Source organism: Somniosus microcephalus, chromosome 6 (genome assembly GCF_052327205.1).
Source record: "Somniosus microcephalus isolate GS21.2 chromosome 6, FLI_Smic_1.0, whole genome shotgun sequence".
In the NCBI taxonomy this organism is placed as follows: domain Eukaryota; kingdom Metazoa; phylum Chordata; class Chondrichthyes; order Squaliformes; family Somniosidae; genus Somniosus; species Somniosus microcephalus.
This window is the reverse complement of record NC_140992.1, coordinates 223,901,742-223,919,130: the sequence shown is the minus strand read 5'-3', so window position 1 is coordinate 223,919,130 and position 17,389 is coordinate 223,901,742. Positions and strand designations below refer to the sequence as shown.

Sequence of the window (17,389 nt, the reverse complement as noted above, 5' to 3'; positions counted from 1 at the left end):
TAATAAACACTGTTCACTATAAATGTTATACCTACAACACACGGTGCTAGACAACTGTTGGTGTATGTAATGTTTATTTTCCAGTATGATTCACACACATACATACACAGCTATCCTATCCAGAGGTTTTAGTGGCACACCGTCATACCGAGTTTGCTGTCAGGTTTCCGTGGAGCCCGCGGCTGCTCAGCCCTGGATTATTGTAGTCTTCCCCCCACCAGCTCAAAGTCTTCGGCAAATTCCGTTTGCATGAGGTTGCATCGACTCCGTTTTGTTCAGCCGAATGTTTTCTTTTTGTTTGGGGGGGGGGGAAGCAGCGCGTGGCAGCAGTAGCGGCAAAAAAAACTAAAAGAGGAAATATGTTGTCTAAAAGTGCGCATATGTAAAAAAAAAATCCCCACAGAGGAAGGCGGCCGCCGCAGCTCTTGCGCGCTTTCCCTCGGGCTGCAGAAAGCCCGCGTGTGAAGGCTGCCGTCCAGCACCTGGCCGCCGCCGCCCGACTCTCTCCCGGTGCACGCGAGCGCTGCAGGTGCCGACCTGCAGCTTCAGGGCGTTGCAACACCACCGGCTGGAGAAGACTACCGCCAGCTGAGGGAGACACCGAATTTACCATCAGTTGCATTCACTAAAGCGAGGAAGTCGCCGGAGGAAAGAATTCTTTTGTTGGCTAAAGCTGGGAAAGCAGTGAGGCGCGAGCTTCTGGTCCCTGCTGCCCGGCAGAGTTTGATGTCCAACTCACAAACGTCAAAGTTACTGCCTGAGCGCCCAGAAATCATTTCCGCATTTTAAGCCCAGCTGCAAATGCACCTTTCCTGTTGGGTAACGCAGGCTACTGTGAAACGGAAGTGAAAAAAAAGGACCAAAAATAAAGCAACTTTTCTTCTGCGCGAGACACACCAGGTCCACATTGAAGAAACTGAAATCAAGTTCTTGCCTTTTGCTAACTTAGCGGTAAATATTCCCGCTTAATAGAATGGGATCAAAACCATTCTCTTTAATCTGACAAACGGTCAAAAAGTACAGGCTTCTGAAACGCTGGTAAGTTTAAATAATTTGATGTCATGTTCCCGGCATAGGCTTTTGCTTTTGGTTGCAGTGCACGTTAGTTGGTAAGGTATCAAATCCGTTGATCAACAAACTCACGTAAAAATGAATTGGGAGTAGTAAGTAATGGATATAAACGTAAGGTTAAAACAATAGAATAAGAATTTCATGTATATTGCTGAAACACTTCTTCAGGGAGAAGCACAAGCAATCATTCAATACAATTAAGTATACGATGACTTGTTCGTGTTAGTTCTAAGAACTCCTACACAAGTCCAAAGAGAAGTTACAGTTTTGGAACAGTTTCAGGTCCTCACCCGATTTCCTTTTAAAGATGACTATAAAGATATAAAGGCATCAATTATACGGGAACTTTTTACGAACGTAAAAATGCATCTTTGCCAAGAGAGTGGCTGCGGTAACCTGGTCGAGTGATATTTTTGTAGGCATCAGCAAAAGTCCGCTCTAAAATGAATTACGTTGTTTAAAGACATTTTTGTTTTAAATTGGTCGGCTTGCAGCCTTATTGTGCCAGCCTTGGCTCAGTGGCAACAGTCTGGTCTTTAAACCCCAATCCAGTAATTTGAGCACATAGCCCAGTGCAGTGCTGAGGGAGGTGTTGTCTTTTGGATGAAACATTAAACCAAGACCCCACGTGCCCACTCAGGTGGATGTACAAGATCCCACGGTACTTTTGAAGAAATGCAAGGGAGTTCCCTCTGTGTCCTGATCAACATTTATCACTCTTACCAACATCACCAAAAGCAGATTATCTGGCCATTTCTCTCATTGCTGCTTGTGGGACGTTGCTGTGTATAATTTGGTTGCCTTGTTTCCCTATATTATAACAGTGAATACACTTCAGAAGTATTTAATTGGCTGGGGACTGCTTTTGGAAGTCCCAATGGTTTGCTCAATGATGGACCTGGTCGAAGTGTGGCTGGCGTTGTAGTGCTCTTTAGCCTCGTTAGCTGGCCTCTTGCTCATTAGAAACATAGAAACATAGAAGATAGGAGCAGGAGTAGGCCATTCGGCCCCTCGAGCCTGCTCCACCATTCAGTGAGATCATGGCTGATCATTCAAACTGCATACCCTGTCCCTGCTTTCTCTCCATATCACACACAGAATCACACCAGTGCAGATAGAGGCCATTTCGGCCCATCGAGCCTGCACAGACACATATCCCACCCTATCCCCGTAACCCCACGTATTTAATCCCCTAACACAAGGGTCAATTTATCATAGCCAAATCAACCTAACCTGCACATCTTTGGACTGTGGGAGGAAACCGGAGCACCTGGAGGAAACCCACGCAGACACGGAGAATGTGCAAACTCCACACAGACAGTCGCTCGAGGCCAGATTTGAACCCGGGTCCCTGGCGCTGTGAGGCAACAGTGCTAACCACTATGCCACCGTGCCCCCTTGATCCCTTTAGCCTTAAGAAATACATCTAACTTCTTCTTGAATATATTTAATGAATTGGCCTCAACAGCCTTCTGTGGTAGAGAATTCCACAGGTTCAGCACTCTCTAGGTGAAGAAATTCCTCCTTATCTCTGTCCTAAATGGCTTACCCCTTATCTTTAGACTGTGACCCCTGGTTCTGGACTCTCCCGCCATCGGGAACATCCTTCCTGCATCTAGTCCTGTTAGAATTTTATAAGTTTCAATGAGATCCCCTCTCATTCTTCTATACTCCAGCGAGTATAAGCCCAATCAACCCAATCTCTCCTCATACGTCATTCCTGCCATCCCAGGTAGCAGTCTGGTGAATCTTCACTGCACTCCCTCCATGGCAAGAACATCCTTCCTCAGATAAGGTGACCAAAACTGCACACAATACTCAAGGTGAGGTCTCACCAAGGCCCTGTACAAGTGCAGCAAGACATCCTTGTTCCTGTACTCGAATCCTCTCACTATGAAGGCCAACATACCATTTGCTTTCTTAACCGCCTGCTGCACCTGCATGCTTACCTTCAGCGACTGCTGCACAAGGACACTCAGGTCTCGTTGCACTTCCCCTTCTCCCAATCTATTGCCGTTCAGATAATAATCTGCCTTCCTGTTTTTGCGACCAAAGTGGATAACCTCGCATTTATCCACATTATACTGCATCTGCCCAATCACCCAACCTGTCCAAATCATACTGGAGTTTCTCTGCATCCTCCTCACAGCACACACACCCACCCAGCTTTGTGTCGTCTGCAAACTTGGAGATATTACATCTAGTTCCCTCGTCTAGATCATTAATATATATTGTGAATAGCTGGGGTCCTAGCACCGATCCATGCGGTACCCCACTAGTCACTGCCTGCCACTCGGAAAAAGAGCCGTTTATTCCAACTCTTTGCTTCCTGTCTGCCAGCCGGTTCTCTATCCAAGTCAGTACCTTGCCCCCAATCCCATGTGCTTTAACTTTACACGCTAATCTCTTATGCAGGACCTTATTGAAAGCCTTCTGAAAGTCCAAATACACCACATCCACTGGTTCTCCCTTATCTATTCTACCAGTTACATCCTTAAAAAATTCCAGTAGATTAGTCAATCATGATTTACCTTTTATAAATCCGTGTTGACTTTGTCCGATCCTGTCACTGTTTTCCAAGTGCTCTGCTATTACATCTTTTATGATGGACTCTAGCATTTTCCTCACTAATATAATTCCCCGTTTTCTCTCTACCACCTTTTTTGAATAGTGGGGTAACATTAGCTACCCTCCAATCCATGGGAACTGTTCCAGAATCTATATTTATAGGGCCACTTCCTTAAGTACCCTAGGATGTAGATTATCAGGCCCTGGGGATTTATCGGCTTTCAATCCCATCAATTTCCTTAACACCATTTCCCTACAAATACTGATTTCATTCAGTTCCTCCCTCTCATTAGACCCTATGTTCCCCGACATCTCTGGGAGGTTATTTGTGTCCTCCTTTGTGAAGACAGAACCAAAGTATGTATTTAATTGGTCTGCCATTTCTTTGTTCCCCATTATAAATTCCCCTGATTTTGACTGCAAGGGACCTACGCTTGACTTCACTAATCTTTTTCTCTTCACATATCTGTAGGAGCTTTTACAGTCAGTTTTTATGTTCCCTGAAAGCTTACTTTCATACTCTATTTCCCCCCTCTTAATTAATCCCTTTGTCCTCCTTTGCTGAATCCTAAACTGCTCCCAATCCTCAGGTTTGCTGCTTTTTCTGGCCAATTTATATGTGCTCTCCTTGGATCTTATGCTATCCCTAATTTCCCTTGTTAGCCATGGTTGAGGATTTTTTTTTGTTTTATTTTTATGCCAAACAGGGATGAACAAATTCTGTAGTTCATCCATGTGATCTTTAAATGTTTGCCATTGCCTATCCACCATCAACTCTAAGTAACATTACCCAATCCATCCTACCCAACTTGCGCCTCATACCATCGTAGTTTCCTTTATTTAAATTCAAGACCTGAGTTTCTGAGCCAACTACTTCACTCTCCATCTTAATGAAGAATTCTATCATATTATGATTGCTCCTCCCCAAGGGGCCTCGCACAACAAGATTGCTAATTAATCCTTTCTCATTACATAATACCCAGTCTAAGATGACCTGATCTCTAGTTGGTTCCTCGACGTATTGGTCCAGGAAACCATCCCATATACACTCTAGGAATTCCTCCTCCACAGTATTGTTACTAATTTGGTTAGCCCAATCTATATGTAGATTAAAGTCACCCATGATAACTGCTGTGCCCTTATTGCACGCGTCTCTGATTTCCCGTTTAATGCCATCCCCAACCTCCGCATTACTGTTTGGGGGTCTGTAAAGAACTCCCACTAACGTTTTCTGCCCCATGGTATTTCTCAGTTCTACCCATACAGATTGCACATCATCAGAGCTAATATCCTTCCTTACTATTGTGTTAATCTCCTCTTTAACCAGCAATGCTACCCCACCTCCTTTTCCTTTTTGCCTGTCTTTCCTGAATATTGCATACCCCTGGATGTTGTGTTCCCACCCTTGGTCACCCTAGAGCCATGTTTCCGTAATCCCAATCATATCATATCCATTTACAGCTAATTTATCCACCTTATTATGAATGCTCCTCGCATTAAGACACAAAGCCTTCAGGCTTGTTTTTTAGTTATTGGTTACTTCTTCAGGGGGTAGCCTTTGTCACCAAGGAGCCACCCGTTAAGTTGGTTTGGCGGATTGAAAAGCGGAGGAACACTAGAGTTCCACAGGATGAAAGAGTCATGGCAACTACCACAGAACTTGGCGCAAACATGCAGAAACTCCTTGTGGTTACACACCAGCTGTACGTTGAGGGAGTGGAAGCCCTTGCAGTTGACAAAGATAGCTGGATTGTGATGGGGTGCCCTAAGGGCCACATGTGTGCAGTCTATGACGTCCTGCACCATTGGCAAGGCTACCACATGCTGCTTGCAGATGCCTCCATTGGGGAAGCGCTCATTCCAAGCATGGAGAGGGTCTTCCAAGGAGGTCCCACAGTTGATAGATAGAAGCTGCAGCACCTACAACTTCGCTCGGCCTGCTAAAAGTGCTGAAAGATCTTTTTAAAGCAAAGTTCTGGCACCTGCAACTAATCCCTGATGCAAGTTCTGTTTTAATGGTGGAGCTGCAGCTGTGAGGAGGCCACCCACTTGTCAACCCGCCAAGTATAGCTGGCATGGTTTAGGAGGGTTGTGGAAAAATAACGAGGGCCTCTCAAAATAGGATTAGAGAGATCCTTAATGACCATTTAAGACTCTTAACCTCTTTGGCCTGCTGGAGGTGGGACCGTTTCGCACCCAGCAAAACAGCCTCCGGCAAAATTGCGCGGAGGTGGGTTGGAGGCGGGTTCCGAACCCTCACTCATTTTTTGCGATTTTCCTGCCTATCTCACCTCCAAACTCACCTCCTCGGGGCTGGGAAAATCGCCCCCTTAGTCTCTTTCTTGATACACAAATCTGAGGTGATGTAGTTTTGTAGTTCTGACGAAGGGTTTCGACTCGAAATGTTGACTCTGTTTCTCTCTCCGCGGATGCTGCCTAGCCTGCTGAGTGTTTCCAGTGTTTTTTGTTGTTATTTAAGTTTTGAAACCTGATTGTTACGTAAATAGTCTGTAAAGACAAGTAAAACAAAAGTCCCTATGCATCACAGTTTGGGTTGGTTCAGAAAGGTTTATCATTGAGTTCAACTCTGTAGTCTTGTCATTTGCATGACATATCTCCTCCATGTGTCATGACAGCTAATGTTGACTTGATAATTGATTGTGCTTCTCCTTAATAACTCCGATAAGCTCTGCTGATTCCATTTGAATGAAAATAAAAATGGCAACTAAGAATTACTCTGATAGCTGTGAAGAACCCAAGACTATTATGTTATCTTTTCTGAGGTATCAAAAATGAAATTCATAGAATATATTCTTTCCACTTCAAATGACTCTGAACTAGTGACTTACCTGGTTTTGGAAGCATCATTTTTGGGAATAAAAGGTCATGACAAGGAAGAGAGAATTGGAGAAATAGTTCATACATTTGGTTCATTTACTATTGATTTGTGCGGCTTCTGGTCAGGGAGATGTTTTTGGTTGTCTCTTGGGAAAATATGATAGCTTGATTGTTGTGCAGTTCACAGAATTAAAGGTAATGATTGCCGACAGATGGAGATTGCATCATCTTATCTGTGACAAATAATAAGCATTGAAGTGAACCCTACCATGAAGGATCTTCCACTGTTGTGGAGACCTTGGAAACTCTTTGAATTGAACATCTCTTGGCATTTGTGGGAGAAGGAGGGAAAGGAGAGGATGTTAGACATGAACAGGAATTTTGTTGGTAACTGCATATATATCAGAGAAAGGTTCAGTCTTGTCACTGAGTTTGCAATCTATTGCAGTACAAATTTGAATAATGGGATGGTTGTTTTGAGTTTCAGATGGCTATGTAGTTTTAGGTCTGTATTTTGTTATTGGTTGTCATTTTGTATTTTATATATAAAATGTATCTTGCCCTTGATTCCCTTTGTGAAAAATGGCCCATGATCTGTTGGAGCCTGGTGCCTGCACAGGTGAGGAACTTATTAGTGAAGAATTGTAGACATTCTACATCACTCCTATCAGAATACAATGGTTGTCTGACAGTGAAGTGCAAAGTTATGAAAAAATCTGCACATTTGACATTGAAAGTGTAGGTTACAAAGATATAACTTGTGGAATTCGCAAAAATCCAGGAAAAATACAGTCTACATTGTAAAACCCCTGAAATGGCCACATTTTATGAACACAAGATGGAGTTGGCAGATCACATGACTCATTTCAGAAGGACATACCACTGCAGTATCTTAAAGAAACCTGAGTCGCCACCGATTAGAAGATTCCAGAACTGACTGCAATTGATATGGTAAAATGGTTACAGTAGTAACGAAGTCAAAACAAAAGTATTTACACCTCAAGGTGTGTTAATTGCTAGCAAAACGCAAACCCATCTCTGAAATCACAGAGCACAGACAAAACCTATTATCTGTACCAAACTCAGAGGGACACAGGACAGATCCCATTAGTTTCATTTACAAGACATTAAAATAAAGTACCCGCTTTTGTCAAAGCAGCCTGCCCATTACTTTAACAAAAGAAAACCCCTGATTTGGCGCCAAGATAAGGGCAAGAAAACAGTATAACTGTTGGGGGAAAAGAGACAAAAACACAGTTTCACACAGACACGAGGTCAAAAGGCAGAGCGAGTGGAGAGGTTCGATTACGGTTCGAGGAGCACGGAGGGCCTACAAGTTCGAGCAGGTTCAGGAGCCGGTCCCATAAGGAAGATTGGAGATCCCGGACGATACAGCAGCACCAAGGTCAAGGACAGTTTTTTTTAAAACCCTGGTGAGCATAGAGGCCCAACTCCACCTAGCTGATCTAGTTGAGGTATATTTTAGAGACGGGAGGGTTTTTAATATTAAGGGCTTTGTAATTCGGGAGTGTTATTCATCCTTCGTTGTGCCGTGCGCTTTCTCCACCCCGTTTTATTATATCGCTGATCTAGAATTGATGTATTATGATAGTCAAGGTAACTCTTGTGTGTTAAATTTTAGTTCCCATTGAGAGGCGTGTTCATGATTTTTGTCTGCATTGTTTCTTCATTCTCTATGTTTTATTCTCCTTAAAAATAAAGATACCTTTGATTTAAAACTTCCCTTGTCTCACCTGATCCATTTGTCTTCCGAGTCATAAGTTGGGCCAACACATCAAGGTGGTCTGGCAATAAGCCCAGTGTCTAGAACCGGTGAGGGGGGAGCGCTTCGGAACCGCTCACGAGCAGTGTGAAATCAAAAACCGATCTCGCACACCACAAGCTCGTTAAAATGACCCCTTACAAATGCAAATGGATAAAATGTCTTGCATATATCATAGAATAGAAGGGAATGTGCAAGGCTGTCTAATCAAGGTATACAGATTAATACCACAATATTAGATAAGAGTTACTCATTTTACGTTAGCTTTCTGTTGACATTGCCTGACAGTGCTGTCCATGCCCTTGATTTATGATGACATCCACACAAGAGTATTAATTGGTTGTGATTACTGAAATTTGCATTGTGACTACAATGAAATTCTATGTCCAGTATAATATATTGTAGAAACCATATAGGATATATAATAAAGAAATAGAATACTGACAGATTTTCAAACTGAGTCAGTTAATAAGAAGAATTAATTCTCCTTTTGAAATACCAATGATTATTGTATATTTTTGTGGATGTAGTTTTATGATTTATTTTTTTATCTTAAATCAAAAATCAGAATTTCTGCATTGAGAAACTGGAAGTAGGGAAATTCTGATTTTTATAGAGAATGCTGGAAGTGTAAGAGATTGGGTGTGAGCTGTAATGTTTTTGTGATTTAACAGATATGATAAATGATGAAAGAAAATCTTCTGTGAAGTATATTGTTACTGCTGTGAAATTACTATCTATCTAATATCATTACATTTTATAAGTTTATTTATTTCAAAAAAAATCTCTCCATCTTTCCTGAAGTTATTAAATCCTGCTGGGGTTCAATTACACAGGTGGTGAAGGTCAACTGGTACCTCGCTAAGAAGCTCTTGTTCATGTGCCAGTTTTGACAGTGAACGTTGCTTTTCTATTTGACCATGGCTGGCATCACAGTTGAACATGATCCTATCCTCACCCAATATCCACATGTACACTTTTCAAGAGACACTAGATAGTGATCGAGAGTGGGAACCTGGGCTGAATTCCCCCCTCGCTCCCCGTTTTACTAGCTGGGACTCATTGTTGTGCCACAGCTGTCCATCTGAGACCAGAACACCCCGCATAACTGGGAATCTTCTTGGCCTTTATGATGTTGTAGCACACTATGGGGTGTCTTTACTGTTTGAACTATTAGCAGCGACTTTTAATTTTTTTTAAAGGTCTATCTCTCGCAGCGTTGCTCACACTCTCTTAACTGTTATTGATGCCTCCACGTTGCTGTTTCTCTGACTCCCATTATGCTTCTGGCTCTTTTTCTCTTTTGCTTCTCTCCCTTTAACTCTTTCTGCTTCTGGCAGTGTCCTCTTCTGCTAATCTCTCTGTCTTTTTCTTCCTTTGGGTGGGGTTGCAATGAAATGGAGTGGCTGGGAAAAGAGGCACCAATAGTTTCAGGTTCTATTTGGGTGGGGTTGCAGGGAAAATGTGGCCCTCCAAGTGGCTCCCTTCCCCCAATCACTCAATTCCATAGTGTCTGCTACCTCTTCAACTTCCTACCACCCCTTCACTTCCCATAACTACTCCTACCTCGTCCCCTTCAATATATTCACCAAACACCTTTATCTTCCCCTTTGCTCTGCTGTCACTCACTTCACTCATAACTTTATATCCACTCATTCCAATAGCAGGTGGTGAGATACCAGATGCCTCCTCTACCTATTTCCCTCCTTCCCTTCTGTTCTCCATCTCTTTCACTTCCTTCCCCTCCTATCTGTGTGTTTACTTTCAGATTTAATTTGCTTATTTTAAAAAATCAAGTTAGGAAAGAGATTGTCTGCCTTTCTATTCATATTTGCGTGTATGTGTGTATATAATACATCTCTCACAGATGTAAATAATTAGCAATTACCATGTCTAACTGTCAATAAAACACAGGCTTGAAAATGCTACATTTTTGGAAAATTGAAGTATCGTTAACATTGTCTCTCTTTCTCTCTGTTTAGTGCACTTTCTGAATTATATAGAACACAAATTTGAGGCAGGAAAACTTCTTTGCACAAAGAGAGTTGTGAGGCTATGGAATTCACTTCCAGCGTTAGTAGTTGAGTTTACAATGTCAATATTCTAGATTAGATTTGATAGGTAGTTGAAAGGATATGGAAACATGATGGGTAAATGTGATTAGAACTACTTGCTCGCATGGAGGGTAAATGCTGATATGGACTGGTTGGGCCGAATGGCACGCTTTCGTGTTGTAACTTCTATGTATTTCTATCTAAAAGCTGCAGTAGCTGCATAATCAGTGCACTGTTATTTTTTCTCACTCTCAGACACACATATAAGAATTAAAAGCAGGAGTAGGCCATACAGCCATTTGAGCCTGCTCTGCCATTCAATAAGATCATGGCTAATCTTCGACTTCAACTCCACTTTCCCGCCCGATCCCCATATCCCTTGATTCGCTTAGAGACCAAAAATCTATCTATCTCGGCCTTGAATATACTCAACGGCTCAACGCAAACTCTTTTTTATAAAAAGAAACATTCAATATAAAATTTACCTTAGTAACATTTGTCCTCTTGTTTTTCAAAATTATTTGAGGAAAAGTTATGAAGTGGAAAGTGCTCGACGCTGAAGGAAAATTATTCCACCAGTATAGCGACTGGTACTGATGCATTCTGGGAAATTAGGTATACTGCACATGCTCCGACTAAACAATCAAATTCACCTCAGAGTCACAGCTCTGGGCAAAAATTTCAAGTGATTTAAATGTTACCAGGGATTTTATTTATTTGATGCATGTATTTTGGTACATAATTTTTGATTGTAATATTGCACCATAAGTACTAATGCACCATAAGTACTAATTGTTATTCCTATGATGGTGCACACTTGTAAGGAAAAACTTGCCAAAAATAGCTGTCCGTCCAGGTGGAAACTAGTATAGGAGGCCATGGAACCTGCTGGTTCACTCATGAAAGTTAACGATTGTGATTTTATTACTACAGGTGTATTGAGAAATAATCTGCAGTTGATGGTGTTTTTATCATTTAAATTTTGCTTTCTTATCTCTCTTTAGGTATGCCTAAATCATACACTGTTCCTTTGGCAAACGGACAGGTCGTTTTGAAGTAATCTCCTTAGGTCAAGTGGGGCATAGTGCATCACCTTGGTGCACTTTCTGACAGCAAGTGTCTGGCCGTCACTTGGTGACTACCAGACAGTAATAACAGAAACTTGCTGTGTAGTAAATCATGAGTAGAGACCCACATACTTCCGCTCTGTATCACAGTACATTGGAGTTTCAACGTGCTGCTACAATGTACTGTTGCAGATAAATTCTATGTTTGGTATGCATGTCTATTATAGGTTAATTTACAGATGACTCAGCGATGACAGCAACCTGAATGGAATTTACAGGGCTTTCATTTCAACTTTTTAAGAGACATGTAGAGACACAGTTTGTTGTCAAGTTTAATTTTTGATTCAAAACAGAGGTATGTTCATATGAAAATCTGGTCAATGATAAAATACTGTATTCCAATATTATGAAAAATGTATGGTGTCTAAGTTTTAGTCATTATGTACTGTGCGCTAGATAATATGTAGGTCTATTTCAAATACAAGTGTTAAACAAAGTTTATTTGGATTGTTTTTTTAAAGAGAAAAAGCAATGTAGTATACATGCAATAATTTGAGTGCACATTTTTTTAGACAGTAACTAAATTCTAAGAACCTGCTTTTTGTAGCTGCTTCAAACAAAACATGTCTGCTGTAAGGTTGTGTGCTTTGTAACTGGATGGGAAAAAATAAGTCAGATCTAATGATGTGGTTCTGATGTTTCTACTTGTGGGCTGAGACCGCTTAAGCTTAGCTGTGCAGCTCTCAAAGGGAAGTTGTTTAACCCTTTGAGTATTGCAGTATACTGCACTACAATTTCAGTAATCATAAGTTTACTCAGAAATGAATGGAAATGAAGATATGCTTTGTATTTGTGTGCATTTTTTTGTTGCAGATTTATAAAGCACACATTGTGTTGACATCTGAAGGGAAAAAAAGTGTTTACAAGTTAAGGTCTTAGTCACAATTCTTTATAAAAATAATAATTTGCAGTTATTTTTTTCCAGCTAAATTATATTTATGTATGGTACAAGATGGGTTTTGAAGTTCAGATTTCACTTTAGACTGAGGAAAAGAGTAAGAATATGCTATGTCAGACCAGAATTAAGCATAACATGACTTTGTACCATTGCAGTATCAAGTAGCTGATAAGGAGATTTCAGGTAGACTGACTTGCTGAGAATGTTATTTCAGAAAACTTGGTCAATATCCAGCAGTCTGTTCATAGTTAATTAAAAACTTGAGTGAGCTTTATCCTGTTAATTTCTGATCTCTTAAACTTTATTATTACCACTAAGCACAGCAGAGAATGTTGAATGAAAACATCACGTTAATTATAAAGCAAAGGTGACAGACTGTGCAATTGAACTGTATAAATATAGGATACACGATGGACTTGGTGGTTATTGAAAAATGAGCTACTGAGTGACTCATTGCTCAGCCTTGTGAGTTTTACAGGTCAATTCACTTGGCTTACTTTAGTAACCAACAAGGCATAGGTTTGTGTCTTATTTATAGCACATATTATGTGAAAAGGTCATATTCCATTTTCATTAAAGGTGTTTCATTGAACATGCTCATTGTGGAAGTGAACAGGTGACATTTTAATACATTCTGGGCAGTGTGTGATGTGGTTGTTTTGAAGTTGTCTCCATAGGTCAAGTGGGGCAAGAGAGTCAACGACGACAGAAACACAAAGGAATAGGAAAGATGGTCAATTTTAAGCCCACCTCAATTTCCAGAAATAAAGTAACTGAAAGTGAGCTAAATAGAGGAACAAGAGAACAAGCAGTTCAGATTGCAAAGGTGAGGGAGAGATGGGTAAAAGTGCAAGAATATAATGAGTACATTTGCTTTCCTTATCAGTTTCTCCCTCGTCGCTCCCGAAGCCATTGAGCCTTGCTAGGATCTGATTCCATGGCTGCTAGTTGCCTTGATATACCATGTATAATATTCATGTATAGTCCTTGACAGTGAGTATTAGCAAGCTATTCAACCACAGGGGCATCACAACCATGCTTGATTCTGCCCTCACGTAACAGCCAGCGGAGGCTGCTTGAATTTTTCTTCTCCCCCCCCCCCCCCCCCACCCTCTCTACCCCTGGTAGAACTCAATTGTAGCATCCCAGCTGTAATCAGCAAACTCACCATAAGCTGGGGATTGGTGAATTCCCTAACAGGGAATTTTTAACAAAAATGCATTTAGCAGTATTGACATTGCATTACATAAAGTAAAGATATTAACGAAAAACTGTCAGAGTGCATGTTATAAAGAGCTAGTGAAATACATGCTAGTTGATCCATGATAAAAGTACACAAAGCTGTGCATTCAACAATAATGATGAACCTGTAGTTTGAAAGACAAAACAACTTCTGTTCTTTGGAAGCTGCTGCCTCCTCTGAAGAATGCAATTTTTTCTCCTGTTCTAAATTATTTTGTTTCCCAAACGCCTACATAGGAGGTCTGTGAACTATTATTTTAGTATCAGAAATAGGTACAAAACTCCAGATAAACTGGTGACTTCTGATGGAAGGCAGGCCGTTTAGAAAGAAAAAGATAAAGCTTGATTTACATTTGGTTGTTTTTAAGGTTTTCAGTTTAACAGTTTGAAGCCAGACAGATCATTTTAATGTTAGAAAGAACTTCATGCCAATTCCTTAAATCTTAATCCAATGCCCCTCTGATATACCATACTTAATAAAGTTTTATTAATTTTTCCACAGAAGAGATTTGGAAGAGTTACTTTTAAATGCGTGAATACATTTTGCTTTAAAAACCCAAGATAATAAACAAGGACTGAATGAAGGCTGTTAAAATGCTAATAAGCTAACCTTTGATATTGCTTCCTCAAAGATTGAACCAATCGGTAATTCGTTAGCCATGTTTTGTTAATTGGTAAATTACAGTCAATTACAAGAGAAATGCAGGGAATAGCACCAACCACTGTACATGGCCTTCTTTGATCTCACAAAGGCCTTCAACACTGTCAACCGTGAGGGATTATGGAGTGTCCTCCTCAAATTTGGCTGCCCACAAAAGTTTGTCACTATCCTCCGCCTGCTTCACGACGACATGCAAGCCGTGATCCTGACCAACGGTTCCACCACAGACCCAATTCACGTACGAACCGGGGTCAAGCAAGGCTGTGTCATCGCACCAATGCTCTTCTCAATCTTCCTTGCTGCAATGTTCCATCTCACCCTCAGTAAGCTCCCCACTGGAGCGGAGCTAATTTACAGAACAAACGGAAAACTGTTCAACCTCCGTCGCCTCCAGTCCAGATCCAAGGTCGTCCCATCCTCTGTCATCGAATTACAGTATGCAGATGATGCTTGCGTCTGCGCTCACTCGGAGGTCGAACTCCAAACCATCGTAAACACCTTCACTGAAGCATATGAGAGCATGGGCCTTACACTAAACATCCGTAAGACAAAGGTCCTCTACCAACTGCCCCCGCCACACAGTGCTGCCCCCGATTATCAAAATCCATGACAAGGCCTTGGACAACCTGGACCACTTTCCATACCTCGGGAGCCTACTGTCAACAAGGGTAGATGTCGACGACGAAGTCCAACACCGCCCTCAGTGTGCCAGTGCAGCCTTCGGTCGCCTGAGGAAGAGTGTGTTTGAAGACCAGGACCTCAAACCTGGCACTAAGCTCATGGTCTACAGGGCAGCAGTGATACCTGCCCTGCTGTATGCCTCAGAGACATGGACCATGTACAGCAGGCACCTCGAAGCACTGGAGAGGTACCACCAACGCTGCCTCCGCAAGATCCTGCAAATCCATTGGCAGGATAGGCGCACCAACGTCAGTGTTCTTGCTCAGGACAACATCCCCAGCATCGAAGCTCTGACCACGCTCAATCAGCTCTGATGGACGGGTCACATTGTCCGCATGCCCGATACGAGACTCCCAAAACAGGCACTCTACTCGGAGCTCCGGCACGGCAAGAGAGCCCCAGGTGGGCAGAGGAAATGCTTCAAGGACACCCTCAAAGCCTCTTTGGAAAAAGTGTAACATCCCCACCGACACCTGGGAATCCCTGGCCCAAGACCGCACAAAGTGGAGGAGAAGCATCCGGGAAGGCGCCGAATACCTCGAGACTCTTTGCTGGGAGCAAGCGGAAGCCAAGCGCAGGCAGCGCAAGGAGCGCACGTCAACCCAAGCACCCCACCCACCCGCCCCTTCAACCACCATCTGCCCCACCTGTGACAGAGACTGTAGGTCCCGCATTGGACTCATCAGTCACATGCAAACTCATTTTTAATGTGGAAGCAAGTCATCCTTGGTTCCGAGGGACTGCCTAAGAAGAAGAAGAAGAATTGGTAAATTACTCACATCCATTGTATTGGGAAGTCTCTTGTCACAGGCACTTAACTGAGGTGGTGTGTAATCACAGAGAACGAAAGAAGAAAGAAAGAGAGAAAAAAAGATCACAGAGACAGAGACACAGGCAGTCTGTCAGGTCCAGCGAAGGCTTCATTTTCAATTAGGTTTTTAAACAGAAGCTGCAAGGTGCAGCTTTAGCCAGGCTCATAAAGATAATGCAGGAGGGTAGTTAAGTTATTTTGTTTAAATCAATCATGATGATTCTTTGATGTTGGGAAGCATAGTGTGTTTGTTGTTACCATATTATTACACAATGACTGGTTATACTGATTGATATGATTCTGATCATAATTGTGGTTCGGTGCAGTTGCTATGAAATTAAGTAGGTTATTGATTCATATATGACCACTTCTCACCAGGTGTTTTCTCAGTTCATCTACAAAACGATTGGAGAGGTGTTTTGAGGTTATATATGAAAGATACGAATATCACAAGGGAGTACCATTATTACACTCCTGGGTTATGAACATACAAAAACAATGGGCATGAAAAGACCAGCTGGTCCATTAAACCTGTTCCAAACTGTCATGGTGCAAGTTATGCACTCCATGACTTCCATCTGCTCCCCTACCAGTCAGTCATGCAACCTCCTGGGAGAGGCAAAAAAACCCAGAGCCTAGGCCAATTTAGGGGGGAGAAAACCTCCCACTGGTGCCATCGGGCAGGCGGATTGATTGCTCTGCCCACCGCCCAATATTCATCCAAACATAAAATCATCCCATTATGTACAGTTCAAAGAAAAATAAATTCGCCAGAATTTTTTTAAATGCAGACTGTAGATGAGAAAAAAATGATAAAGTCAAGAAAAAATAGATATTGGCCCAGAAATTCGGGTCGGGGGCTTCCCGCGGGTGCAAGCCCCTGACCTACACTTACCTAGCGCGCCGGCAGTTGACCTCTTGGCCTGCGTGGAATTCCTCTCCGAGGCCTGTCCCAGAGGCCGGCGCGCTATGCTGGCGTGTCCCAGGGGCGTAGTTAGTGCGATGCGTCCCCTGGGATCACGTGAGCAACAGGCAGCCAATCAGAGCAGGGAATGCTCCATTCATAAGTCTTGACAGATACGGTCTGTCAAAACGTATAAATGCTGAGGCTGTAAAACTGTACTTTACCTTCAACTAAATTTTTAAAAAAAATCACACCTTGTAAATAAACTATAAATGACATTAAATAACTATTTTAAACAAAAATTTAAATTTTTGAAAAAAATAATTTTATAAAAAAAAAAGGGGGCTAAAAATAAACTTACCTTGCTTTAAAGTATTTAAAAGTAAAAAACCTGTGGAAAAAATGTTTTAATTTTAAATAATTGACCACTTACCTTTGAAAACGAAGTCCTTACGGCTGCTTTTTACATTTCTAAAATGTACAGACTTACCCGCACGTTAAAACCTGTTTTAAAAAAAAAAGGAAGTTCAACGCGCACATGCAGACTCTCGCGCGCAAGCGTTCGACCTCTGAACCCCTTGGTTCAGAGGATCGGAAGTGCCGGTTTCCCGCGCATGCGTAGTGCATGCAAGATTCCGGCACTTCCATCGGGTCCACGCGTGAGTACTCCGTCCGTACTCACGCGTTGGGACCCGAATTTCTGGGCCATTGAAGCCAGTACTAGTAATGTACAGCAAAACTGAAAAGTTAA

General features: G+C 42.0%; 1 protein-coding gene across 2 annotated transcripts in view; it reads left to right on the top strand.

Moving 5' to 3' along the window:
• The first annotated feature begins 435 nt into the window (after positions 1-435).
• adcy7 (adenylate cyclase 7) overlaps positions 436-17,389 on the top strand; it is a 223,696-nt gene continuing 206,742 nt past the window's right edge. Inside the window, exon 1 of one of the 2 annotated variants that reach the window (XM_085991468.1) lies at positions 436-1,038. The gene's annotated coding sequence lies outside the window, so the exon portion shown is untranslated. The remainder of the gene's footprint in view (positions 1,039-17,389) is intronic. The other variant, XM_085991467.1, reaches the window with a different exon arrangement.